This window comes from Macaca fascicularis, chromosome 11 (assembly GCF_037993035.2).
Source record: "Macaca fascicularis isolate 582-1 chromosome 11, T2T-MFA8v1.1".
Classification (NCBI taxonomy): Eukaryota; Metazoa; Chordata; class Mammalia; order Primates; family Cercopithecidae; genus Macaca; species Macaca fascicularis.
In genome coordinates, this window is record NC_088385.1 from 128,147,463 (window position 1) to 128,175,244 (window position 27,782).

A 27,782-nucleotide genomic window follows, 5' to 3' on the forward strand; every position below is an offset into this window, starting at 1 on the left:
TGTCACCTCTCAATAGTATACTTGTCTCAGGTGATCGTGGGTCATGGACTAAAGTACCATGTTTGGCCAGGATTGGGACTCACAGTATACCTGTGTCTCAGGTGATTGTAGGAAGAGTGCTAAAACGGATGACCCCAGTTGGAACCACAATTGGTATTTAGAAGCAGATGTTCTCTAATTGCAAGGAGAGGGGAGGAAGTGCTGTTATCTGAGGACACGAATGTGGGCAGCCCCAAAACAATGCATATCCAGACAGGTCCTCTAAGAGGGAACTGCCTGGCCACAGCATTTCCATTTCCCATCTTGGAGGACTCTATGGATAAGTCCCTCAAACTGTCAACTGCTAATGTGAACTCTTCCACTCACAGGGTGACAGATGGAATAAAAGACAACATGCTAATCGGCGCATCGCCTTGGTGACAGGTCACCCAGGGATGATGAAACACACAACACAGCCTGGCTCTGGGTTCCGACTGTTCCGATCCACACATGTGTATTGCTACAGGTACAAGGGTGTGGTTTCTAGCACCTGTTTTGTTTCAAAACAGGATCATTCCCTCCACACTATTATTTTCTATTTATGAAAACAAGTTACAGGAGAAAAGGGACCTGCCCTGTCCTATATAGTTGACAGTGTGGACACACACAAAGCGAACATTTGAAAATAAAAAGTTCCTTCTATTTGTTATTGTGACATGGGTAACGTGCTGTTGTAAAAAAAATTTGGAGGCGGCACATCTCACATGTGTCCGTGAAAATTCAATCATCATGCTGGTGAATTACAGAAGGATCTGCCATTGCATTCTTCATTAGAAAAGCCATGCTTCTGTATCTCTGCTGTTACTGAGTCACCAGACATTTGTAGGTGTGCTACTTTAACAATTTCTTAAGATCGAATAAAAAACACATAGTAGAAATGTAATTTAAGAAATTCAGTGTTCCTCACTAAGAAACATTGTGAAACTATAGAAATGGTTCTCTTATCACCCATGTACATTACCTTTGTCTGCATGCTACTAAGTCTATGTACTAAGTTATGTCTCAGTCTCTGTGAGTTCATTGAGCAATTTCACATGGATGCAGAGGGTGGGATGATAGATAATGGAGACTCTGAAGGGTGAGGGGTGTGGAGGGAAGGGATGATGGGAAATTGCTTAATAAATTCAATGTTCATTTCTCTGGTGATGGATACCCCAAGTGCCTCAACTTGACCACTGCACGATCTATGATTGTAACAAAATTGCACACATATCCCATAAATTTGTACAAATAAAAAGAAATTAAAAAATGGCACTCAACACCAGTTTTATCCTGGGAGGATGATGGACCCTGGCTCCAGGAATATTTCCTCTGAGTCCTGCATTCCCCTCTTGGACCCAAAGCGAGTGGATCCCAGTCTGGAGGAGGAAGAGCTGGTGGACAACCCTGGAGTTCTGTGACCAGTAGAACCCTCGACAGGGTCCCGGGAGGCCGCAGAGTTGAGGTTTCCTCTCTGTGCCCAGAGAAGCAGGTTGCTAGCATTAGAGCCTGGCCTGGACTTGTGCCTAGGGTTTGCCTTGCTTTTGGTGGCCCTGGGCCCCCAAGTTAGAATTAGAGGTCTCTGCTTGGGTGACTCTCCAGGGATGTGACTCAAAGGAGGGACAACAGTGCCTCCAAAGAGACAATTGTTCCCAGTCCCTGGGTCACCATGGGGTCCTCCGTCTAGAGGAGCCCCACCTGTTCAGGCGGAAGCTTCCCCCATAGGGTGTGTGGTGCTCAGACCTCTCTCCTTCCGGCTAAGCTGCTGACTGACACAAAGTTGGAACTCAGATCTGGGGTCACCAGTCTGCTCCCAGAGCCCATGAGTGCCGCTAAAACTGCCAACCTCAAGGAACTGGGCTTGTGCTGCCCAACGTGGAGCAGGGCTGCTCAGTGTGGGGCCGAACACTGTTCCCAATGCTGGGGGCGTAAGAAGCAGCTACAGAGCCAGAGGCAGTGGGGGAACCAGGGTGATGAAGGAGGGACAACAAAGAACATCTGGGTGCTTGCTAGTGGGGGTGACCAAGATGGAATTTGTAGATGATGAACCTCCAAAGCTGAGTGTGTTTTGGGCTGCCCTGGCAGGTGGGCCCTGGAGCAGAGGTTAGGGCTAGAGCTGGAGCTGGGCTACCAGATCTCCAAACTGGAAACAGCAGTCAGAGGTGGGGGCTGCATGCTGCTGTCCATCAAGGACTCCCAGGACGGGCTGAGTGGTGGCTGAAGGGTTACTGGGAAGTTTAATAGTTGGGGCGCAGCTGCAAGACCTCAGTGCTGGAGGCTCGTGGTGTCCCTGGTGGAGGCCTTGCTGCCACTGGGGTATGTCTGAAGGGCCTGGGCAGATGGGAAGTTTAAGGTCCCCTAAGCTGGCCGCACCATGGTCAAGCCATCGTGACATTCCCCCGCCCTTGTGATAATGTACTTTGTGATATTCCCCTTCCTTGTGAATGTGCTCTGTAACATTCCTCCCCGCCCTGTGACAATACACCCTCCCCAGCTTTGTGAATGTACTTTATAACATCCTCCCTGCCCTTGAGAATGTACATCCATCCCCTGCACACAAAAAATTGCTCCTGACTCCACCACCTATCCCAAACCTGTAAGAACCAATGATAATCTCACCACCCTTTGCTGACTCTTTTTTTGGACTCAGCTCACTTGCATCCAAGTGAATAAACAGCCCTGTTGCTCACACTAAACCTGCTCAGGTGGTCTCTTACAAGGATGCATGTAACATTTGGTGCTGAAGACCCAGGACAGAACTCCTTCGGGAGACCAGTCCCCTGTCCTCACGCTCCCTCCATGAGGAGATCCACCTACGACCTCAGGTCACCGGACCAGCCAGCCCGAAGACCATCTCACCAATTTCAAATCGGTAAGTGGTTCTTCGCACTTGGGTAAGGGTTTTTTTCGCTGTCTACCTAGCCTCTGTTGACTCCCTTCAATCTCTATCCTTTCAATTTCAGTTTCCCTTTCTGGTAGAGACAAAAAGGAGATACATTTTATCCATGCATTCAAAAACTCCGATGTCAGTCACGGACTTGGAAAGATGGTCTTCCCTTGGTGTCTGATCACCGTGGGGATGCCTGCCTTGATCATTCATCCACATTCCATTGGTGGCAGGTCAATTGCGGGGACTCCTGTTTTGGCTGCTCACCCACTTTACAGCCCAAGACAAAATTAGGGATGCCTACTGGAAGCCTGGTAGCTGTTCACCTCTGTTTCTCTGTGTCTCTACCTTCCTCTTTAAACTTACCTTCTTCACTATGGGCAACCTAACCCCATCCATTCCTCCCTCTTCCCCCTTAGCCTGTGTTCTTAAAAACCTAAAACCCCTTTGACTAACACCTGACCTAAAATCTAAACGTCCTATTTTCTTCTGTAATACCGCCTGGCCCCAATACAAACTTGACAGTAGTTCCAAGTGGCCAGAGAGTGGCACTTTTGATTTGTCTATCCTACAAGACCTAGATAATTTTTGTCAAAAATTAGGCAAATGGTCTCAGGTGCCTTACATCCAGGCATGTTTTACACTTTGCTCCCTCCCTAGTCTCTGCTCCCAATGCGACTCATTCCAGATTTTCCTTCTTTCTCTCCCGTCCGCTCCTTCGGTCTCCACCCCAAGCTCAGAGTCCTCCGAATCCTCCTTTCCACTGACCCCTCTGACCTCTTCTCCTCATCCCCGGCCACCCTTTGCCAGGCTGAATCGGGCCCCAATTCTTCTGCAGCCTCTGCTCCCCTCACCCTATAACCCTTCTATTACCTCCCTCCTCACACCAGGTCTGGCTCACAGCTTCATTCCATGACTAGCTCTCCCGTACCTGCCCAAAAATGTCCTCTTAGAGAGGTGGCTGGAGCTGAAGGCACAGTCAGGGTACATGTGCCTTTTTCTCTATCAGACCTTTCCCAGATCAGCCAGCTTTTAGGCTCTTTCTCATCCGACCTCCCACTAAATACATATGGGAATTCCAATATCTCAGTCCTACAATTTAACCTGGCGTGACTTAAATGTCATCCTGACCTCTACCATCTCCCCAGATGAACGAGAAAGAGAAAGAGTTTATTTTCTAGCCCAGCCCTATGCAGACAGCCGCCAGCTTCATGAGCCAGGCCTCCAAGAGGACACCAGGGCAGTTCCCCAAGAGGATCCCCATTGGCAATACCAGATGGACTCCCCAGGTATAGCTAGGCGAGATTACATGGTCTCCTGTCTAGTCGAGGGGCTCAAAAACGCAGCATACAAAGTTGTTAATTATGACAAGCTAAAAGAAACAACCCAAGGTAAAGATAAAAACCTAGCCCACTTCATGGCCCACTTAGCAGCTACCCTTAGACGCTTTACAGTCCTAGACCTAGAGAGACCAGAAGGCCACCTTATCCTTAATATTCATTTTATCACCCAATCCTCTCCTTACATTAGAAAAAAACTCCAAAAGTTGGATTCTGGCCCTCAAACCCCACAACAGGATTTAATCAACCTCACCTTCAAGGTGTTCAGTAACAGAAAAGAAGCTGCCAAGTGGCAATGTATCTCTTAGTTACAGCTACTTGCCTCCACTGTAAGACAACCCACAACCACATCTCCAGCATAGAAAACAGAACATCCAAGCCACAGCTCCCAGGGGCTCCTTCAAAACCTCCTCCTGGACCTTGCTTCAAATGTCAAAAGCCTGGCCACTGGGCCTCAGAATGCCCGCAGCCCAGGATTCCTCCTAGGCCATGCCTTGTTTGTGCGGGCCTCCACTGGAGGTCAGACTGTCCAACTCACATCGTCGCCACTCCTAAAGCTCCTGGAGCTCACATCCAATGTTCTTTGGCTGACTACTTCCCAGATCTCGTTGGCTTAGTGGCTGAAGACTGATGCTGCTCAATCGCCTCGAAAGCCCCCTGGACCATCATGGATGCTGAGCTCTGGGTAACTCTCACAGTGGAGGGTAAATCCTTCCCCTGTTTAATCAATTCGGGGGCTACCCACTCCACGTTACCTTCTTTTCAAGGGCCTATTTCCCTTGCCCTGTAACTGTTGTGGGTATTGACGGCAAGGCTTCTAAACCTCTTAAAACTTCCCAACTCTGGTGCCAACTTGGACAACATTCTTTTATTCACTCTTTATTAGTTATCCCCAACTGCCCAATTCCCTTATCAGGCCAAGACATTTCAACTAAATTTTCTGCTTCCTTGACTATTCCTGGACTACAGCCACATCTCATTGCTGCCTTTTTGCCCGATTCAAGGCCTCCTTTGAATCCTCCTCTCATGTCTCCCTACCTTAATCCACAAGTGTGGGATACCTCTACTCCCTCCTTGGCAACCAATCAGGCACCCCGTTACCATCCCATTAAAACCTCATCACCCTTACCCTGCTCAGCATCAGTACCCCATCCCATAACAGGCTTTAAGAGGACTAAAGCTTGTTATCACTCACCTGTTACAATATGGCCTTTTAAAGCCTACAAATTCTCCTCACAACTCCCCTACCCTACCTGTCCAGAACCAGACAAATCTTACAGGTTGGTTCAGGATCTTTGCCTTATTAACCAAATTGTCTTACCTATCCATCCTGTGGTGCCAAACCATATACTCTCCTATCCTCAATACCTCCCCCTCCACAACTCATTATTCTGTCCTCGACCTCAAAGATGCTTTCTTCACTATTCCTTTGCACCCCTCATCAAGGGACTTTCACATGGACTGACCCTGACACCCACCAATCTCAGCAACTCACCTGGACTGTACTGCCTCAAGGCTTCAGAGACAGCCCCCGTTACTTCAGTCAAGCTTTCTCATGATCTACTTTCTTTCCATCCATCTGTTTCTCACTTTATTCAATATATGGACGACCTTCTCCTCTGCCGCCCCTCTTATGAATCTTCCCAACAGGACACCCTCCTGCTCCTTCAACATATATTCTCAAAGGGGTATCACGTATCCCCCTCTAAAGCCCAAATTTCTTCCCCATCCGTTACCTGTCTCGGCATAGTCCTTCAGCAAAACACACATGCTCTCCCTGCTAAATCGTGTCCAGCTAATCTCTGAAATCCCAACCCCTTCTACAAAGCAACAACTCCTTTCCTTCCTTGGTGTGGTTGGATACTTTCGCCTTTGGATAGCAGGTTTTGCGGTCCTAACTAAACCACTATATAAACTCACAAAGGGAAACCTGACTGATCCCATAGACCTTAAGTCCTTTCTTCTTTTTGTTCCTTAAAGACAGCCCTAGAAACAGCTCCCACATTAGCACTGCCTAACTTGTCCCAATCTGTCTTCTTACATAGGCTGAAATACAAAGTTATGCAGTCAAGAGTTCTTACACAGGAACCAGACCCACAACCTGTAGCCTTCCTACCCAAACAACTTAACCTCACAGTTCTAGGCTGGCCCTCATGTCTACGTGTGGTGGCAGCCACCACTTCGATACTTCTAGAGGCCCTCGAGATCACAAACCATGCCCCACTTACCCTCTACAGCTCTCATAACTTTCAAAATCTATTTGCTTCTTTATACTTGGCACATATATTTTCTGCCCCCACTGACTCCTCCAACTATACTCACTATTGGTTGAAACTCTCACAATTACCATTGCTCCTGGCACAGACTTCAACCTGGTCTCTCACCTTACACCTAGCACCAAACCTGAACCTCATAACTGTATCTCTCTAATCTATATGGCATCCTCCCCATTTCCCCATATTTCCCTCTTTCCTGTTCCTAATCGCTGGGAACAAGCCCCCCAAATCTGGCCATAAACAGGCCATGAGAAACTGGCCATAAACAAAATCTCTGCATCACTGTGACATGCTCGTGATGGCCATGACGCCCACGCTGGAGGCTGTTGGTTTACCGGAATGAGGGCAAGGAACACCTGGCACACCCAGGTTGGAAAACCGCTTAAGGCGTTACTAAACCACGAACAATAGCATGAGCAGTGTGTGCCTTAAGAACATGCTCCTGCTGCAGATAACAAACCAGAGCATGTCCCTTTGTTTCCCATAAGGAATGCTTTTAGCTAACCTATAATCTACAGAAATAATCCTTATCACTGGCTTGCTGTCAACAAATATGTGGGTCAAATTCTGTTCATGGCTCTCAGCTCTGAAGGCTATCAGCCCTCCTGATTCCCACTCTGCATTCTATTTATGTGTCTTTGTCTTAATTCCTCTAGTGCCTCTGGGTTAGGTTCTCCACAACCAAGCTGGTCTCGGCACCTAATCCAGACCACACTTGGTTTATTGATGGTAGTTCTTCAAGGCCCAGTCGTCAGCCACCAGCAAGGGTAGGCTATGCTGTAGTGTCTTCCACATCTTGTCATTGAAGCTACTTCCCTGCCCTCTTCCACCACCTTTCATGACTCTCAACAAGCTGAACTCATTGCTTTAACCTGGGCTCTCACACTTGCAAAGGGACTACGTGTCAATATCTACACTAATTCCAAGTATGTCTTCCACATCCTACATCACCATGCTGTTATATGAGCAGAAAGAGGTTTTCTCGCTACACAAGGGTCCTCCCCATCATCAACACTTCTTTAATAAAAATCCTCCTTAAGGCTGCTCTATTGCCCAAGGAAGCCAGAGTCATTCACTGCAAGGGGCATCAGAGGTCACCCAGATCCCACTGCTCAAAGCAACACTTATGCTGATAATGCAGCAAAAGCAGCAGCTAGTATTCCCACATCTGTCCCTCACAGTCAGTTTTTTTCCTTCGTGTCTATCACTCCCACCTATTCTCCCACTGAAACTATTACCTATCAATCCCTTCCTACTCAAGGCAAATGGTTCTTGGATCAAGGAAAATTCCTCCTTCCTGCCTCACAGGCTCATTCTATCTTAAGGTCCTTTCATAACCTCTTTCATGTGGGTTACAAGCCAATGGCCCATCTCTTAGAACCTCTCATTTCTTTTCCATCATGGAAATCCATCCTCAAGGAAATTACTTCTCAGTGCTCCATCTGCTACTCTACCACCCCTCAGGGATATCTCAGGCACCCTCCCTTTCCTACACGTCAAGCTTGAGGATTTGCCCCCACCCAAGACTGGCAGAGTGACTTTACTCATATGCCCCACATCAAAAAACTAAGATACCTTTTGGTCTGGGTACATTCACTGGATGGGTAGAGGTCTCTCCCAGAGGGTCTGAGGAGGCCACTGCCTTCTCATTCTTCCCTTCTGTTAGATATAATTCCTCGGTTTAGCCTTCCCACCTCTACACAGTTTGATAATGGACCAGCCTTCATTAGATCACTCAAGCAGTCTCCCAGGCCCTCGGCATCCAGTGGAAACTTCATGCCCCCTACCGTCCTTAGTCTCTGAGAAAGGTAGAAAGAACTAATGGTCTTTTAAAAACACAAATCGCCAAGCTCAGCCTCCAACTTAAAAAAGACTGGATAGTATCTTTACCATCTGCCCTCCTTGGAATTAGAGCCTGTCCTCGAGAAGCTACAGGGTATAGTTGATTTGAACTTTTATATGGACATACCTTCTTGTCGGGCCCCAACCTCGTGCCAGACACCAGCCCTCTAAGCAACTATCCTCCAGTCCTCCAGCACGCTAGACAGGAAATTCGCCAGGCTGCTAATCTTCTCTTGCCTACTCCAGATTCCCAGCCACATGAAGACACTCTAGCTAGACTATCAGTTCTTGTTAAGAGTCTTGACCCCTCAAACTCTACAACCTCGATGGACCAGACCCTACTTAGTCATCTATAGTACCCCAACTGCCATCCACCTGCAGGATCCTCCCCATTGGGTTCACCATTCCAGAATAAACCTGTGTCTGTCAGACAGCCAGTCTGATCTCTCATCTTCCTCCTGGAAGTTGCAAGTACCCTCCCCTACACTTCCCTTAAACTCACTTGCATTTCTGAACAACAATAATAATCCTTATGAGCCTAATACATCCCTTTATTCTATTAGGTCTATTCGTCCTTACCCTACTTTTTGCAACAGGGCTTTATGTAGTCACCCCCACTACTTGGACTGTGCCTCAAAAACTTGTCATCCGTACTATCTTCTGTCTAGTCATACTCCTCTTCACCATTCTCAACTAGTAAATGCCCTGCCCTTGTTTACATTGGAGGTTTACACTTTTCCTCCAAACCATCATAACTGATATCTCCTGGTTTTATCTCAAACCTCCACCCTTAACTCTCTCTTGGAGGGGATAAAAGATCTTCAGTGGCAAGGTACACTCCAATTCTTCAATCCTGATGAAGTCCTTTTTTTTTTTCTACTCACTTTTATACTTGCCACCATTCTCCAGTCACTCGCTACCTCTCCCTACTTACCTCCAGCATCCTATCAATCTCACCCACTCTCTCCTCACTGCCTCCAATCCTTCTCTAGCAAAGAATTGTTGGCTATGCGTTTCCCTTTCTTCCTGCTCTTCCACAGCCGTCCCTGCTTTACAGGCCGACTGGGCTACCTCTCCTGTCTCCCTGTCTCCGAATATCCTTTAATAGTCCTCATCTTTACCCGCCTGAAAAACTTCTTTACTTTCTAGACAATTCTTTGCTAGAGAAGGATTGGAGGCAGTAAGGAGAGAGTGGGTGAGATTGATAGGATGCTGGAGGTAAGTAGGGAGAGGTAGAGAATGACTGGAGAATGGTGGCAAGTATAAAAGTGAGTAGAAAAAAAAAAAAAGGACTTCATCAGGATAGAAGAATTGGAGTGTACCTTGCCACCGAAGATCTTTTATCCCCTCCAAGAGAGAGTTGGTGAGAACTCCACAGACACTTTGCACTAACAAGCTGCCACACTTCTCCGCATCTACTTAACGGCACCTTTCTGCTTATGTCAATTCCACTCCCCACTCCATATTTGGACCCTTAATCACACAAACTATCCGTGTTGCTGTTCCTTTATGCATCTCCCAACAACAGCCTACAGGAATCCCTTCCACCGTCAAAACGTTCCTTTACGCTTCATCTCCAGAACTCAGCCACACACATTACCAACTCAGACGGAAACATTCCAACTTCGCATTACTGATAAGCCCACTATCATTATTGACAAACTAAAAAACATTAGCAGTCACTATTGTTTAGGAAGACACCTACCCTGCATCTCATTCCATCCTTGGCTACCCTCCCCCTGCTCGTCTGACTCTCCTCCTGGCCCTCCTCTTGCTTGCTTATACCCAGCCCCATGAAGAGCTGTGAAAGGTTACATAGACACCATGCGCTTTCTCACTATCATTATTGACAAACTAAAAAACATTAGCAGTCACTATTGTTTAGGAAGACACCTACCCTGCATCTCCATCCTTGGCTACCCTTCCCCTGCTCGTCTGACTCTCCTCCTGGTCCCTCCTCTTGCTTACTTATACCCAGCCCCATGAAGAGCTGTGAAAGGTTACAGACACCATGCGCTTTCTCACTATCATTATTGACAAACTAAAAAAACATTAGCAGTCACTATTGTTTAGGAAGACACCTACCCTGCATCTCCATCCTTGGCTACCCTTCCCCTGCTCGTCTGACTCTCCTCCTGGCCCCTCCTCTTGCTTGCTTATACCCAGCCCCATGAAGAGCTGTGAAAGGTTACATAGACACCATGCGCTTTCTCATACACCGTGAGAACCAAACCTCTACCTGTACGCAGTTGCATCATCAATCCCCATTACAACTTCTAATGGCTGCTGCCCTTGCTGGATCTCTAGGATTTGGGGTGCAGGACTCCTCTTTCAGTACACCCTCTCACCTTTTCACTTTACATTTCCAGTTCTGCCTGACACAAGGTCTCTTCTTTTTATGTGGCTCCACCACCTACCTGCCAACAGAACAGGCACATGTACTCTAGTCTTCCTTACCCCAAAATCCAGCTTGCAGATCGGAATGAACAACTGCCTGTCTCCCTCATGACACCAACACGGTAAAAAGAGTCATCCCACTAATCCCTTTACTTGTGGGTGTAGGACTTTCTGCCTCCACTATTGTACTTGGAATAGCAGGCACCTCAACCTCTGTCACAATATTCTGCAGCCTCTCTAATGACTTCTCTGCTAGCATTACAGATACATCACAAACTGTATCTGTCCTCCAAGCCCAGGTTGACTCTTTAGCTACAGTTGTCTTCCAGAACCACCGAGGCCTTGATTTACTCAGTGCTGAAAAAGGAGAACTCTGTATATTTCTTAATGAAGAGTGTTGTTTTCACTGAAATCAATCTGGCCTGGTACATACTAACATCAAAAAAACTCAAAGACAGAGCTCAAAACTTGCTAATTGAGCAACTAATTATTGTGGACCCACCTGGCCACTCTAACTTGGTATCCTGGCTTCTTCCAATCGTTAGTCCTCTAATACCTATCTTTCTCCTTCTCTTATTCAGGCCTTGTGTCTTCCCATTAATCTCTCAATTCCTACAAAACCACCTCTAGGCTATCACTAATCACTCTATATGAGAAATGCTGCTTTTAACAACCCCACAATATCACCCCTTACCCCAAAATCTTACTTCAGTCTAATCTCTCCCACTTTAGGTTCCCATGCCACCCTTAATCCCGCTCATATCAGCCCTGAGACATGTTGCCCATCACCCCTCCATTCGGCCCCCAAAATTTTCACCCCAAGTTTTCATGACTTTTTCATTTTATTTCTTCATGATTAACATAAAAAGACAGGAATGCAAGGTCTTCTGAGCTAGCCGCACCATGGTCAAGCCATCGTGACACTCCCACACCCTTGTGATAATGTACTTTGCGATATTTCCCATCTTTGCAAATGTACTTTGTAACATACCTCCCTGCTCTTGAGACAATACACCCTCCTCGCCCTTGTGAATGTACTTTGTAACATCCTCTCCACCTTTGAGAATGTACATCCATCCCCTGCCCACACAAAAAAAATTGCTCCTGACTCCACCACCTATCCCAAACCTGTAAGAACCAATGATAATCTCACCACCCTTTGCTGACCCAGACTCAGCCCACTTGCACCCAAGTGAATAAACAACCTTGTTGCTCACACTAAGTCTGCTCAGGTGGTCTCTTATACAGATGCATGTAACAGGAAGCAGCTCACACGAGGGCCAACATAAGGCCTTGCAAGGAAAGGGTGGGAAGGGGAAGCGGTGTCCATGGGGGTGACCTCAAAGTCAGGGGCTGGCAGTCAATGTATATTGCTCAGTGAGATAAGTCAGTCTGAAAAAGCTGCCTTCTCCACGACTCTTAGTGCATAATATTCTGAGAAAGAAAACTAGAGAGACAGTAAATAGGACAGTTTTCTTTTAAAAATGGGACACTGATCCAACCAGAATCATGATAACTGAATGAACTCCACTGACTTTCCACAGTACTTTCCATTGATTGCTTATCTGGATGAACTCGGTTGTGTGGCCAGTTGTGGACTTTTCTGACCCACTGCGTTGGTCCAGCAATAGAATAGACTGTGCTGACGTTTCAGGTACTACTCTCTGATCTTGGATGGAACATTGCTTCCAAATGTATTACAGGAGAGACAACTATTGATATCTTGCTGCCAGAATTCCATAGAGAAATTCTTAGTAATTTAGTTAGAGTTCAAACTTTGGAGCCCCTGTTGAAGCAACTCCACAGGAAACCACCTGAATCTGAGTTGGGCTCTAGGAAGAGCTTGCAGTTTGGGTTGCGCTGAAAACCCAGCAGACTGATGTCTGGGAAAATACCTGCCTTTATATGAGGCAATAGAGACTACGTATCCCAGTGAGCAACAGCACAGCGCCTGGAACCTCACCGGCTGGGTGCAAATCCCACTGAGGAGCTCTACGTACCTGGCCATGTTGTATAGACCTCTCTATGCCTCAGTGCCTGGTTTTCAGAGGTTCAAAAGTTAATATGGTCTCTGTTATGTTTTAAGGCTAAACATGATTGAATTCAGGTAAAGTCTTAAATAGACTAGTTCCTTCTAAGTGCACTAGTATCCACTCATTAAATGTTCCAAAGAACAAGCCGGACTCTTGGTAGTGGCTGAATGCAGACAAGGAACTTGCATGGCTTTAGGGAAGTGAAACAGAGACTCACTTCGTTCTTTACATAGGATGATCCTTTCCCTCTCACGGAACATATCTGGGCTGCGTGCACGTGGTTCACACCTATAACATTTTGGAAGATGTGGTTGATTCCAGAGAACCTCAAATCTTAACACAACTTCCTTCCTCCAGGTTTTCATCCCTCCCTGACCCAAAATATGACAGTTTCTTCCAAACCAAGCCTCTGCAAAAGTCAAGTTCAATGGTGTGCCCTCCTCCCCCAGCATCTTCGCACTGTCAGCAGCCTCATGGTGAGCCTTCCTGGCCAGTTGACTACTCCAAGTTCCCAGTGGTCAGCTTGGCTCCCAAGCTGGCTTACGACTCAACATTTAAACCAACTGCTGCATGATGGCTGTGCCAGGAATAAACTTCCCTTCCACTGACCAAGCCTGGATGAACATGAACAGGAATTAGCTGAGGATGTGGCATCTGGGCAGGTGCTTCAGTGGATGACTCAATGAAGATAGTGACCCTCACTTTCTCACGAATCTTAATTCCGACAGCAATGTGATCAAGGTGAACTCAGGCCTGCCTAAGATGGGGTAGTGACTGCACCTGCACAGAGCAAGCACCTTCCTGCTCACATCCTTCCTCACCAAGACTCAGTTTCTATAAACTTCTCATGCCTCCCTAGGCCCTGCAGGGGTGGGGGAAAGTTCCTCTCCTCTTACAGGAACTTGTGTGTCCACAGCATTTCAGATTTCCCATCTCAGAGAACTCTATGTAGAAGTCTCTCAAATTCCCAACTGCTAACATGAACTCTTCCACTCACAGGGTGACAGCTGAAATGGAAGGGAAAAGCTAATCAGCGCATGGCCGTGGGGACAGGTAATCATGGAATTTTCAAGTGAACAACAGCCCCACCCACCACTCCCATCCAGACGTGTAGTTTTCATGTACAAGGGTGTGATTTATGAGCACCTGTTTTGTTTCAAAAACAGAATCGCTCCCTCCACACTACCATATTGTGTTTGTAAAAACAAGTTACGGGGAAAAGGACCTGCCCCATCATATGTAGTTGACAGTGTAAACACACAAAGTCAACATGTGAGAAGAAAACGTTCTATTTTTTGTTGTTAAATTGGTAATGCGCTGATGTTGTAACAAGGTTTTGGGAAAGCATACTTCACACATGCTGGTGAAAAATCCAGTCATCATGCTTATGAACTACAGAAGGATCTAAACTTCCATTCTTGATGTGAAATGGCATACCCATGCACTTCTGCTAGTTCAGAGTCATCAGATGCTTCTAGGTGCTGCTGTAACAATTGCTTGAGACAGCCATAAAAATCACATTCTACAAATCAAATTTTAAAAATTCAGTGTCCCTCAGTAGGTAACATTGTCAAACTCTAGAAATCATTCTTTTATCAACTATGTACATTACTTTTTCTCTGCATGCCACTAAGTCTACGTAGTTAATTATCTCTGTCTTTGTGAGCTCACTGAGCAATTTCACATGGATAGAGTGGGATGATAGATAACGAAGCGAAGGGTGAGGGGGTGGAAGGCAAAGGATGATGGGGAATTGCTTAATAAATTCAACGTTCATTACTCTGGTGATGGATACCCTAGAAGCCCCTACTTGATCACTGCACAATCTATGCCTGTAACAAAAGTGCACATGTATCCCATAAATTTGTACAAATAAAAAGAAAATTTTTTTTTTTTTTTTTTTTTTTTTTTTTTGAGACGGAGTCTCGCTCTGTCACCCAGGCTGGAGTGCAGTGGCCGGATCTCGGCTCACTGCAAGCTCCACCTCCCAGGTTTACGCCATTCTCCAGCCTCAGCCTCCCGAGTAGCTGGGACTACAAGCGCCCGCCACCTCGCCCGGCTAGTTTTTTGTATTTTTTAGTAGAGACAGGGTTTCACCACGTTAGCCAGGATGGTCTCGATCTCCTGATCTCGTGATCCGCCCGTCTCGGCCTCCCAAAGTGCTGGGATTACAGAGGAAAAAATTTTTTAAATAGCACTCACACAAGGTACCTCCTGGGAGGATGATGGATGTTGGGAGCCAAAGACCTGAGGGTCGTGACCAACTCAGCATTCCACTGGAGGCTATATGATTAAACAGCAAGCTCTTTATCATGAATGCAGGATGTGGGCAAACTCACACTGGCATCTGCCTCCAGAAGGTATGCTGAGGGCAATCACTCCCTGGCACCGTGCTCCTTGAGGTTATCTACTGGGACATCTGGAGCCTGCTGTTCAAAGAAAGCAGTCATGCAGGCCTGCACTAAATCAAGCAGCTGATTGACAACCACCCCCTTCTCCCTATCTCCTTTACTCAATAAACACAAAGGGCTCTAGAAGCTCACAGCCCTTGTTCACTAGAAGCAAAGAGCCTCCTGAACCCTTCTTCCAAACGTACTCTTTTTGTCTTTGTTTTTATTCCTGCGTCTGTCCTCCTCTGTTCAGTTCAGCAAGGTCTGAGGCAGATGGATGCTGGCTCCAGGAAGGTTTCTTCTGAGTCTTGCATTCCCCTCTTGGACCCCAAGCGAGTGGATCCTGATCCTGAGGAGGATGAGCTGGTGGATGGCCCTGGAGTTCTGTGACCAGCAGAACCCTCGACAGGGTACTGGGAGGCCACAGAATTGAGGTTTCTCTTCTCCACACCCAGAGAGAAGCAAGGTTGCTAGGGTCAGATCCTGGCCCGGACTTGAAGCTAGGGGCAGCCCTGGGCCCCCAAGTTAGAGGTTTCTGCTTGGGTGATTCTCCAGGGATGTGACTCAAAGGAGAGACAACAGTGCCTCCAAAGAGGCAATTGTTTCCAGCACTGGGTCCCTAGGTCACCAAGGGGTCCTCCAGCTAGGGGAGCCCCACCTGTTCAGGTCGAAACTTCCCCCATGGGGTGTGTGGTGCTCAGGCCCCTCTCCTTCCTGCTGTGCTGTTGAGTGACACAAAGTTGGAACTCAGATCTGGGGTCGCTTCTCTGCTCCCAGAGCCCATGGGTGCTACTGAAACTGCCAGCCTCAAAAAGCTGGGCTTGTGCTGCCCAATGTGGAGCAGGGCTGCTCAGTGTGGGGCTGAACACTGTTCCCAGTGCTAGGAGCACAGGCAGCAGATGCAGAGCCAGAGGCAGTGGGGGAACCAGGGTGATAAAGGAGGTATGGTAAAGACCATCTGGGTGCTGGGGGGCGGTGTCCAAGACAGAATTTGCAGATGACTAACCTCCAAAGCTGACTGTGTTGGGCTGCCCTGGCAGTTAGGCCCTAGAGTGGAGGTTGAAGCTGGAGCTAGAGCTGAGTTACCAGATCTCCACACCGGAAAGAGCAGCCAGAGGTGGGGGTGCATGCTGCTGTCCATCAAAGACTCCCAGTACTGGCTGGGTAGTGGCTGAATGGTTACTGGGAAATTTCAAGTTGGGCTGGAGCTGCAAGACTTCAGTTCAGGAGGCTTGTGGTGTCCTTGGTGGAGGCCTTGCTGCCACCACTGGGGTACATCTGAAGGGCCTCAGCAGATGGGAAGCAGCTCCCACCAGAACCAACATGAGGTCTTGCAAGGCTGCGAAAGGGAATTGGGGTCCATGAAGGTGATCTCAAAGCCAGGTACCGGCAGTCAATGTATATTGCTCAGTGAGATAAATCAGTCTGAAAAAGCTGCCTTCTGCTTTTTCAGCTTATGACTCTTAGTTCATAATATTCTAAGAAAGAAAACTAGAGAGACAGTAAATAGAACGGTTTTGTCTTAAAAATGGGAAACTGATCCAACCAGAATCATGATGACTGAATGAACTCCACTACTTTTCCACAGTACCTTCCATTGATTGCTGTTCTGGATGAACTCGGTTGTGTGGCCAGTTGTGGATTTTTCTGACCCACTGTGTGGAGCCAGCAATAGATTGTGCTGATTCCTCAGTTGCTACTCTCAGATCCTGGAGGCAACCTCCTCCCAAAATGTGTTTCAAGAAAGACAACTGGTGACATGTCGCTGGCAGAATTCCATAGAGAAATTCTTACTAATTTATTCACAGTTCAAACTTCTGATCCTCTTTTTCACCCTTTGCAGAACAAGTCACCTGAACCTGAGTTGGGCTCCAGCAAGACCTTGCAGTTTGGGTTGCACTGAAAACCCAGCAGACTGATGTGTGGGCAAATACCTGCCTTTATATGAGGCAATAGAAAGAGGCAGCATATCCCAGTGAACAAGAGCACAGTGCCTGGAGCCTCACTGGCTGGGCAGAAATCCCACTGAAGAGTTCTAGGTACTTGGGAATGTTATATAGAGTAAGGCGGCAGGCAGATCTCAGTGGCCAAAAGCACAGTGCCTGAGTCTAAAGCTCTTGGCGGAAGCAGCTGGAAGACAGAGGAGCTTCCAGCAGAAGAGGTAAGTCCACGCCTCTGTGTTTTGTTTTTCCTTCTCAGATGTTTAGAAATGGGGGTTATGACCTAGGAAAATGAAAGAAATTAGTAATTCATGAATTCAACAAAGGTTGTCTGAGGGCTGCCTCTGTGTTGAAAAATCACCCTGGATCCCCTCACTCTAAGAATGGTGGCAGCCACTTTGTTATTCAGTTCCAAGGATGCAGGAAAGATGTAATTTTTTGTTTGTTTTTGTTTTTGGTGAGACAGGGTCTTACTCTGTTGCCCAGGTTGAAGTGACATGGTGTGATCTCTGCTCACTAATTTTTGCAGTTTTTGTAGAGATGGGGTCTTCCTATGTTGTCCAAGCTGATCTCGAACCCCTGGGCTCAAGGGATCCTCCTACCTCAGCCTCCCAAAGTGCTGGGATTACACATGTGAGCTACTCTGCCTGGCTCCTAATTCATATGTTAATGTCTTGCTTGGGCTCCCCCAGGCGGTGGTGAAATGACCCCAGCTCAGTGCATTTCACATGGCTGCTCCTGTGTCATGGGCTCAGGTGCATCTGCTGGCACAGCTGCTGGGTTACCAGAACGGACCCTTCCTCTGCCTCAGCTCCGAGCATAGTGATGACTTGTGACTCTCTTTCCCAATAGAACTTCAAATTTCTGAAGACACGGGCAAGTGCTTGAGCATTTGTACTCATGGTTTTGTTTGATGGATGATAGCTGGAACAGAATACCTCTAGGCATGGAAAGGTTGTCATTTGTCGCAATGAACAGGCTTTCAACTCATGGAAATTCATTCCCTTGTTCACTTTCCCTCTGGCAGTGGCTATGGCTGGACTCTTACAAGCAGCAAGCAGCTGTCCCGTCTGCGCAGCCTACCTAGAAAAACCAGTGTCCCTGGAGTGTGGATGCACCGTCTGCCTCAAGTGTATCAATTCACTACAGATGGAGCCCCATGGGCAGGAGCTATTTTGCTATTGCTGTTCCACGGTATCTCAGAACAAAACCATGTCCAACCAGCAACTGAGGAGGTTGTTTTCTCACATGAAGGAACTGGAGCCCAAACTGAAGATGATTTCTACAGATAAATCCAAGGATGAGGAAATACCACGGTAAGGAAATCTGCGTACCCTGTCCCCTTCCCACGACCAGGCCAAAAAAATCACTTGTGTAATTGGCTTCCCATTCCTTATGGTGATTAGCTGCTGTCTGGCACCTAAAATTGACATGTTCCTCCAGCATCAGTTAGTCTCAGCCCTGTTAATTTATAGAATCACCTGGTGATCCCCAAGAAAAATTACCGATGTCCAGGTCATGGCCCAGACAAGGAATTTCTCAAAACTTACTGTGCTCCAATTACCTGGGGATCTTGTTAGAACGCAAATTCTGAAATGGGAGATCTCAGGATCGGTATCCTTTCATTGGGAACTTTGTTGAGTAGCAAAAACATAGAGCAACTGAATTTGAATTTCTTTCTAGCTGAGGTTCCCAGGACTCTGACATTAAGATTGCCCTGATAATTCTAACACACAGTGAATGTTGGCACCTATTGCACCAAGCAACCTCACCCCAGGGTTGGGAAGAGTTTGGAATCAAGCACCTGCGGTGTTTGTTCCTGTGTGAGGTGAGTTGCAGACTCTGGTCTCCTCATCTGTGCCCCATGGGCTTCAACAGTGGCCCTGGCTCCACAAAATACTATCAGACTGCATAACTCTGGAGGGAAGGGACATTTAAATGAAGAGATCGCGGTCAGCCTGGGCAAAGAGTTACACCTATAAATGGTAGTGGGCTACTATGATGTCCCGACATTGCTGGCTCCTGCACGGTATCTTCCCCGACACTCATGATCTCCACTCATCCACCTACCAACACCTCACCATCTCTCTACTGAAATATGGAGGGCAGATTCAGTCTGCCCACATCTTGTTTGGAGCCCCCTTCCTCCTTCCTTGTCCATTTCCACTCAACTCATTTATTTCACTAACTTACCACTAAACAACAATCAATCCCCTGATGTCTTACTGTAATCTATAAAATTCACATTGGTGATCATATTCACTTTTTTTTCACTTAAAGGATAACATGTTCTGTAGATTTTTTTTCACAATGTTCTGGACAATTTTCTTTTCTTTTTTTTTTTTTTTTTGAGATGGAGTCTTGCTCTGTCACCCAGGCAGGAGTGCAGTGGCATGACTCACGCTCACTGTAACCTCTGCCTCCTAGGTTCAAGTGATTCTCCTGCCTCAGCCTCCTGAGTAGCTGGAATTACAGGCATCCACTGCCATGCCCAGCTAATTTTTGTATTTTTTAGTAGACACAGGGTTTCACCAGGTTGACTAGGCTGGTCTGGAACTCCTGACCTCAGGTGATCCACCTGCCTCACCCTCAAAAAGTGCTGGGATTACAGGCGTAAGCCACCGCACCTGGTGGAGTTTTTTTGGTTTTTGAGATGGAGTCTTGCTCTCCGCCTAGGCTGGAGGGCAGAAGCATGATCTCAGCTCACTGCAGCCTCTGCCTCCTGGATTCAAGTAATTCTCCTGCCTCAGCCTCCCAGGTAGCTGAGACTACAGGCGCCCACACCACACCCAGCTAATTTTTGTATTTTTAGTAGAGATACAGTTTCACCATGTTGGCCAGGTTGGTCTTGAACTCGTGACCTCAAGTGACCCGTCTGCCTTGGCCTCCCAAAGTGCTGGAATTAGAGGCATGAGCCCCCACACACGGCCTGACAATTTTCTCTAGGCCAGATTATACTGCTTCCCTTCCTTTCTTCCTCCATGAACATTGGTGGCTTCACCTGTCAACCACATACCCAATACCTTAAATTATACACCTTTGTATTTGCTGCCCCTTTTCCCTACAGTCACTGATGGCTAACAACTTTCAAATACCTTTCTCTTGGCTTTTAAATTTACCATTGTTTTGCTTAAGGCCTCACCTCCCATGTAGGCTGGAAACCATTCTTCCATCTAGGCCCCCTTCCTCCCCTTGGCCTTGGATCCTCTTAATGCCCAGGACTGGTACCTCTGTCATCAGACCATCAGCTGCAGAGATAGCCCATCTGCCGTCAGAACTGTGCATAATTAGTTTACAAACACGGAAAATAAAAGCCTGAAATTATGCTCTAGGGACTATTTAAATTGGAGCAATAAAATGTGGAAAGAGAAATATTTCATTTAATATTGATCACTTGCATTGTCTTAATTATCATTTGTTCATGCATCAAGGTGCTAGAAAGAGGGTCATGATGTCTGCCTTCACAGACCCTCCACTCTAAATGAAGAAAAGTCCAATGAAGCAAACACATGACAGTAAAACAAAAATTTCCACTGTGAATAAGAGGTATCACCAGCGAGGCATGGCGGCTCACGCCTGTAATCCCAGCACGTTGTGAGGCTGAAGCCAGTGGGTCACCTGAGGTTGGGAGTTCGAGACCATCCTGGCCGACATGGTGAAACTCGTTCTCTACTAAAAACGCAAAAATTAGCCAGATCTGTGGCGCATGCCTGTAATCCCAGTTACTTAGGAGGCTGAGGTGGGATAATTGCTTGAACCCGGGAGGCAGAGGTTGCAGTGAGCCGAGATCATGCCACTGCACTCCAGCCTGGGTCACAGAGTGAAACTGTCTCCAAAAAAAAAAAAAAAAAAAAAAAAGTATCAGGTATTTCCACCAAGCATACCTGTGAGAATTTGAACTAGTCAGGGAAGTTGCCTCATAAAAAGTTTTGAGTTCAGGATAAGCAGCAGAATTAAAGAAACTAAAGTCAAGAGATATTTGGGACTTTGAAGTAAATGGGAGACATGGGCTTGGCTTCTGTCCGTTTGCTGAGCAGGTGACCTGTTGTTTTTTTTTTTTTTTTTCACAGCCGATGTGACCTTGGATGGGATGCCCACACGGTCAACAACTTCCCCCTCATTTCTGACGACTCAGGAGCATCCGATCTGGGCGCATCAGACCGAATCAGCAAGACCTTGCTGAGAGATTCCGTTTGTCCGTGTGTGTCCTGGGCTCCCCTTGCTTCACCTGTGGCCACCACTACTGGGAGGTGGACATGGGAACAGGCACAGAATGGGACCTGAGAGTCTGCAGAGAATCCATCCACTGAAAAGGGAAGATCCAACTGACCACACAGCGTGGATTCTGGACTGTGCATTTGAGGGCTGGAGGCTGCCTCTCTGCCAGCATGGTGCCCCCAACTTTCTCTTTGTAGACCGCACATTACAGCAAGTGGGGAGTTGTCTGGCTATAGGCATGCAGAATGTTTCCTTTTTTTGATGCTCAGGGTGGATCCCACATCTATACTTTCAGGAGAGTCTCTGCTGAGGAGCCCCTGAGCCCTTTTTTGGCTCCTTCAGTTACACCTAACAGTGATCAGGGTGTCCTATCTGCCTTGGGATGAACCCAGCCACCACGATGCTTCAGGCCATCCTGAGGCCAAGTAAAACACTCGCTGCAAAGCAACAGGGTCAGAAAATTACTTAGTGGTGTACGAAGTTTCTGCTTGTCTGCACTATACGAAGTCATAGGAGAAAAATACGGGACATTTCATGATTACAATTAATGTAATTTGATTAGATTATAAATTGAGCCGAGTGTTATTGTCACCATCTCATTGAATCTTATGTTTTATGACGTTTCCTATATAAATGTCCTATTTCTGGGATCCATTTCCAAATGCTTTCCTTTTTATTTCTGTAAGTTCAAATTAATGTATTATGGAAGTTACGAGTTAAACATTTGGAGATCACCTAATGGATTATGTGGTTTACTAAATAATAGGAGTGCAACAGATTTTATTCCTAGTAAAAACGTGTGTGTGCGTGTATTTTAACAGCGAACTGGAGAAATGCCTACATCCTATCCAGAACCGAAGAGGCGTTGTCACCACCATGTATCAGTGTAGGTGACATTTTCTTGGATGTGTGTTCATCTACATTAACGAGAATCCCCCACAGGGGGATGGACTGTTTTGTCTCAAGTGCTCTCCTGATAATAACCTGACCCTGATTGGCTAACTCTTCCTCTTCCCTTTTCCCATATGGAGTCCTCAGTACCATGCTCCCCCTATCCCCGCCAGCCACGCTGACACAGCCCTGGTCACTGCAGAGATGCATGGGGGAGGCCAAGCAATCCTGCTGTAATCCCAAAGCAGTTCCTCACAGGAAGGATCTGCTGAACCTAGCGCTTTTTGAAGCGCCTCCTTTGCATATTCTAAAGCAACTTAAAATGGCTTAGAGACTTCAATGTAAGACCTGAAATCATAAAACTACCAGAAGAAAACACAAGGCAAAAGCTTCCCGATGTTGGTCTGGGCAATGTTTCTCGATGCAGCATCAAAAGCACAATGAATACACAGACAAGTGGGGTTACGTCCAACTAAAAAGCTTCACGACAGAGGAAAACGACATTCAAGCAGCCTACAGATTAGGAGAAGGTATTTGCAAACCGCACAACTCATGAGGCAGCAATATCCAGAATATATACGGAACTCACGCAACACAGTAGTCAAAAACAAATCACCTGATTGAACATGGGCAAAACACCTGAACAAATGTTTATCAGAAGACATATAAACGTCCAACAGGTGTAAGAAAAAGTGCTAAACCGCACTAATCATCAAGGAAATGCAAATCAAAAATCAAAACCTCAATGAGACATCACCTCATACCTGTTAGAATGGCTATTATCCAAAAGAAGATAACAAGTGTTGCGTCCGGAATTGGTGGGTTCTTGGTCTTAGTGACTTCAAGAATTAAGCCACGAACCCTTGCAGTAAAGTGTCACAGTTCTTAAATATGGTGAGTCTGGAGTTTTTCGTTCTACTGGATTCGTGGTCTGTTTTCAAAACTAACGCTGGAGACCTTCCTTAAGAGCGTTATAGCTCATACAGATAGCACTGACCCAAAGACTGAACATCAACAATATTCATCGCAAACAGACGAAGAACAAAACCACCCCCTTTCCAACCAGAAAACGCACGCAAGTTGCCACAGGGCAGTGCCGGCAGCCTGCTTTTATTCCCTTATCTGGCCCCACCCACATCCTGCTGATTGGTCCATTTTACAGAAAGCTGATTGGTCCATTTTACAGAAAGCTGATTGGTCCATTTTACAGAAAGCTGATTGGTCCATTTCACAGAGAGTTGATTGGTCCATTTCACAGAGAGTTGATTGGACCATTTTGACAGGGTGCTGATTGGTACGTTTACAATCCCTGAGCTAGACACAGAGTGCTGACTGGTGCATTTACAATCCCCCAGCTAGACATAAAAGTTCTCCAAATCCCCACTAGACTCAGGAGCCTAGCGAGTTCCACGTAGTGCGTTACTTGCTGGGGCCGCGGGCGCCGGTGGAGTTGCCTGCCACTGCAGCGCCATGCACTCGCACTCCTCAGGCCCTGGGTGGTTGATGGGACCGGGCGCCGCGGAGCAGGGGGCGGCGCTCGTCGGGGAGGCTCGGGCCGCGCGGGAGCCCACGTTGGGGCATGGCGGGCTGCAGGTCTCGAGCCCTGCCCCGCGGGGAGGCAGTTGAGGCCTGGCGAGAACTCAAGGCTAGCACCGGCGGGCCGGCACTGCTGGGGGACCCGGCGCACCCTCTGCAGCTGCTGGCCTTGGTGCTAAGCCCCTCACGCCCAGGGCCGGCAGCGCCGGCAGGCTGCTTCGAGTGTAGGACCCGCCGAGCCCACGCCCACCTGGAACTCGCGCTGGCCCGCTAGAGCCGCGCAGCCCCGGTTCCCGCCCGCGCTTCTCCGTCCACACCTCCCCGCAAGCAGAGGGAGCCGGCTCTGGCCTCCGCCAGCCCAGAGACGGGCTCCCACAGTGCCGTGGCAGGCTGAAGGGCTCCTAAAGCGCCGCCAGAGTGGACGCTGAGGCCGAGGAGGCGCCTAGAGCTAGGGCTGCTAGCATATTGTCACCTCTCATTATTGAGGATGTGGGGGAAAGGGAATGCTGTACACTGTTAGTAAAAATGTAAATTTGTACAGCCGTTATGGAAAATAACGTCCATCCACAGGTGAATGGATGAGGGAAACGTGTCTACACAACGGAATGTTATTCAGCTCCAAAAAAGAAGGAAATCCTGTCATTTTCCACAGCCTAGATGAACCTGCTGTGCTAAGTGAGATAAGCAAGCACAGAAAGACTAATACTACATGATCTCGGCCTGGTGCGGTGGCTCACCCCTGTAATCCCAACACTTAGGGAGGCTGAGGCAGGTGGATCACCTGAGGTCAGGAGTTTGAGACAAGCATGGCCAATACGGTGAAACTCCATCTCTATTAAAAATACAAAAATAGATTGTGCTGGTGCACGCCTGTAGTTCCAGCTACTCGGGAGGCTGAGGCAGAATCGCTTGAACCCAGGAGGCAGAGGTTGCAGTGAGTCAAGATGGCACCACTGCACTCCAGCCTGGGAGACACAGCAAGACTCTATCTCAAGAAAAAAAATAAATACTGCACGATCTCACTTATATGTGGAATCTAAAATAATCAAACTCATAGAAGCAGAGAGTAGAGTAGAATAGTGGTTGCCAGAGACTAAGGGTGGGAAAAAATGGGGTGTTATTTAATGGGTATAAAGTTTCAGTTATACAAGATGAGTAAGTTCTGATGATGTGAATGTACAGCGTGTAACAACACTCCATTGTATACCTGAAATTTCTTGAGAGTAGATCTTAACATCCTTAACCACCCCACCTCCAAAAAAGAAAGAAAGCGGTAACAATATAAGATGATGGGTGTGTTAGTTTGCCGTGATCATTTCACAATGTGTGTTAAACATCTGGTTGCCCACTTTAAATATATACAATGTTTACTTTTCAAGCATACTCAGATAAAGCTGGGGGAAAACAATCAGCCTTTCTGGGTCCATTGTTTGCAGACCCCTGAGTTAGGGCATGCTGTGATGGCTGGATCAGTTTCACTTCAGCGTGGTAAGAGGCACGTGACAAAAACTGGCATGAAAGGGGCTGTTGGAACCAAGGGGCAGGAGAGGACTGACCTATAGGATCAGCCAGAAGACAGACGGGCATTCCAGGAAGAGAGTAAATTCCGGAGGAAGTAAAGGATTTTCGTTTTAAGGGGTTGGGAGGCAAGAGAGAAGGCTGAGAGTGTTTGTGTGTCTGAAATGGGGTCTCTAGGTGAGAAAACGTGTGAGACAAAGTGCAAGGCTGGAAACGCGTGCACGTGTGCAGGAGGCGGGGATCTACCGCACCCAGTGTGCACATTTGCACGTACGGTGGGGGCGTCTGCGGCTGTGGGTAGAGAGGAAATTCTGGAGCATACATCTGAGAGAGGTGGTGTGGGTGGGAGTGGGAGGGTGTGTAAGAAAGAGCGTGGGTTGTGACAGGTGAGGGGCTCATGTGTGCAACTGTGCGTCCTGCGAGAGTGAGGAGGTCTCAGACGGAGGAACTGCGTTCCGTGTTCAGGGTTGAGTCCCCGCGCAAGAGCCTGGGGAGTCAAACAGAAAGACCCGCACACAGGGCGGGCCCAGCGACCTCGGGCGCCATCTGCTGACTTACAGACGCCACTGCCTGAGAAAGGCCCCTTCAGTCCTCTCATTGCCCAGCTGCGGACCCTAAACGGAGCCACAACCGTCCTGCCAACCCACGACAGCAGAAAAGCCCTGTGGAAGGGCGTGTGTTCACTTCTGCTCCTCTGGGCAAAGATGCCCAGGTCAGAAACACCCACCCGAGCCTCCCACCACCCAGAGACAGCCCCACCTGCACAGCTCAGAGCAGGACCACTGACCTTCTGGCTCTTCGGTCATATTTGCTATTGAAGACCAGAATAAAGTATATTTATCAGGATTGAATACATGGGTCATGAATGAATAAATTCATTCTCCTTACATGTCGGTTCCTATTGAGAAATATGGTGGCTAGAATTTATTTCCTCCGGAAAGAGGAATAAATGTGGAGCCCCTGGGTTTGGTGCTATTTGTTATGCATTTCTCTGATGTTGTAAGAAAAGAAAGAGAGATTCAGAAGAAATATCACATTTCGGCCCTGAACTTATGTAGCTTGCTGCCATCCTAGGTGATTTACTTAGATTGGCTTCTGCATTTTGACAAATGAGGAAATTTGGAGAATTAAAGCCTCTGGTTTTAAAGCCTGCTGCTGGGTCAAGTAGAACTGTGACTTCTTTGTTTTTTTGGAGAGTCTCGCTGTGTCACCCAGGCTGGAGTGCAATGGCACAATCTCAGCTCACTGCAACTTCCACCTCCTGGTCTCAAGCGAGTCTCCTGCCTCAGCCTCCCAAGACCTGGGTCTACAGGTGTCTGCCACCACGCCTGGCTAATTTTTTTGCATTTTTAGTAGAGGTGGAGTTTCACTGTGTTGGCCAGGCTGGTCTCAAACTCCTGACCTCAAATAACCCACCCACCTCAGCCTTCCAAAGTGCTGGGATCACAGGTGTGAGCCACCGTGCCCGGCCCAGAACTATGACGTTTTATTTTTGTTTTTATCTGTTTCTTTGAAAAGAAATGGAGTGAAGGTGCAGAGACATGAAATAAATTATTTAAACACATTATTATTATTATTATTATTATTATTATTATTATTATTGAGTCAGAATTTCGCTCTTGTTGCCCAGGCTGGAGTGCAATGGCACGATCTCAACTCACTGCAACCTCCACCTCGTGGGTTCAAGTTTTATTCTCTTGCCTCATCCTCCCCCTCCCAAGTAGCTGGGATTACAGGCATGCGCCACCCCGTCGGGCTTTTTTTTTTTTTTAAGTTGAGATGGGTTTCTCCATGTTGGTCAGGCTGGTCTCAAACGCCCGACCTCAGGTGATCTGCCCACCTCGGCCTCCCAGAGTGCTGGGATTACAGGTGTGAGCCATCGTGCCCTGCCTTAAACACATTATTAAATCAGTAAAATGAAGGGCCTGACAAATAAATGACCACTGAGCTAGGATGTAGAAGACCAAGGCCTGGAAGAAGGGGGTCTGCCTCTTCTGTCTCTGGTGAGCTAGGACCTTCCCTGCAGGCACATCCTACTCTGTCCTGCAGGCTGGCTCTCCATGCCCTCGGGGGCCTTAGTCCAAACATCTGGACAAAGGCGCTATGAAAGGACCTCTAACACAGTGTTTTCACCATGTTCACTTAAAGAGTTGCATGTTTTTCTATTTTTCCTAATGAGAACACAGGACTTAAGAACTAATCATGTGTCTTTGCTTTAATTTGAAATGATCAGAATAATCTGAAAAAAAGAGAGAACTATTGCCCAGGAAATGAGAGAGAACTGAACTCAATCACTTAAATATATAATCAAATCCCTTCCCCAGCCCTCCCCTATATGTGCTGGTTTTTTCATTCTCACTCTTCAAACTGATCACCTATAAATCATCTAAAACCACAATGAAATGCTTTTGAAAACTTTTTAAAAAGAAGTGCATCTCATTTTATGTAAGTTGTGATATAAGAAAAAGAGTAAGATTATAAAAATATCTTTTACTT

The 27,782-nt window shown here is 47.2% G+C and overlaps 2 non-coding genes and 1 pseudogene across 2 annotated transcripts; 1 reads left to right on the forward strand and 2 right to left on the reverse strand.

Annotated features, from left to right (window-relative positions):
* Positions 1-689: 689 nt before the first annotated feature.
* On the reverse strand, positions 690-791 carry LOC123567816 (small nucleolar RNA U13). Its single transcript, XR_006690917.2, has one exon. It is a non-coding gene; the product is annotated as a small nucleolar RNA U13 (small nucleolar RNA).
* A 2,026-nt stretch (positions 792-2,817) lies between these two features.
* On the forward strand, positions 2,818-21,790 carry LOC107126557 (ret finger protein-like 3; annotated as a pseudogene).
* Positions 14,093-14,197, reverse strand: LOC123567814 (small nucleolar RNA U13). The gene has a single exon (XR_006690915.1). It is a non-coding gene; the product is annotated as a small nucleolar RNA U13 (small nucleolar RNA).
* Positions 21,791-27,782: the final 5,992 nt, after the last annotated feature.